Source organism: Fukomys damarensis, unplaced genomic scaffold (genome assembly GCF_012274545.1).
Source record: "Fukomys damarensis isolate Sample0158 unplaced genomic scaffold, DMR_v1.0_HiC HiC_scaffold_9, whole genome shotgun sequence".
Taxonomy (NCBI): Eukaryota; Metazoa; Chordata; class Mammalia; order Rodentia; family Bathyergidae; genus Fukomys; species Fukomys damarensis.
In genome coordinates, this window is record NW_022900921.1 from 17,021,225 (window position 1) to 17,022,030 (window position 806).

At 28.5% G+C, this 806-nt stretch overlaps 1 non-coding gene across 1 annotated transcript; it reads left to right on the top strand.

Annotated features, from left to right (window-relative positions):
- Positions 1-206: 206 nt before the first annotated feature.
- On the top strand, positions 207-315 carry LOC117285437. The gene has a single exon (XR_004516469.1). It is a non-coding gene; the product is annotated as a U6 spliceosomal RNA (small nuclear RNA).
- The last annotated feature ends 491 nt before the right edge of the window (positions 316-806 follow it).

The window sequence follows — 806 nt, forward strand, 5'->3', positions numbered from 1 at the left end:
AGATCAGAAAAAAATCTAAAGTATAAGGTCAAAGAATGAAAATGACAGAGTAATCATATGAGACAGAGGTGATTTAGCAAGTATAGCTGCAATGTGATAAATATTGTGCAATAAAATAAGACTGAAATAACATCCAAAAAAAAAAAAAAGACTTAGAGCCAGAAAGCAAGAAAAAGACATTAAATTAGAGACTCAAGAACAGTGCAGTGCTCACTTTGGCAGCACAAATACTAAAATAAGAATGATACAGAGAAAATTAGCACGGCCCCTGCACATTGTAAATGTACTGTATACTTAAAAAGTACCAATACACTTAGTGGAAAAAAAAAAAGAATAGTGCAAACCCAAATAATATTCAAAGAAATTAAGTTTTATATTTTAAAACTCTCAGAACAAAGATAATATAAGCCGGTGTTAAAAGCAGCTAGAGAGTAAAGATGTGTGGTATTTGTTAAAAAAGTAAGATTATCAAGTAAGTTTTTAATAGAAATGTTAGAATCAAAATAGAGTGGAAAGACCTTTAAATAGGGAAGGAATATAAATATTAAATTATAATTTTATATTTAGCAAAGGTATAATTCATAAATTTAATAAAAGGAAGATGTTTTCAGAGAAAACTAAAAAATGAGAGAATTTATCACAAAGGGATTCATAGTAAAAGATATACTGCAGTGATTCCTCAGTAGGAAAATAAGCTTCTACAAAAGGAAAAAGTTACAAGAAGAAAATCACAATATAAAGAGAGGTAAAAATGTGGGAATATGTAGGTGCATCTTGATTTCATTGAGCAAGATTAGTAAAGCCTT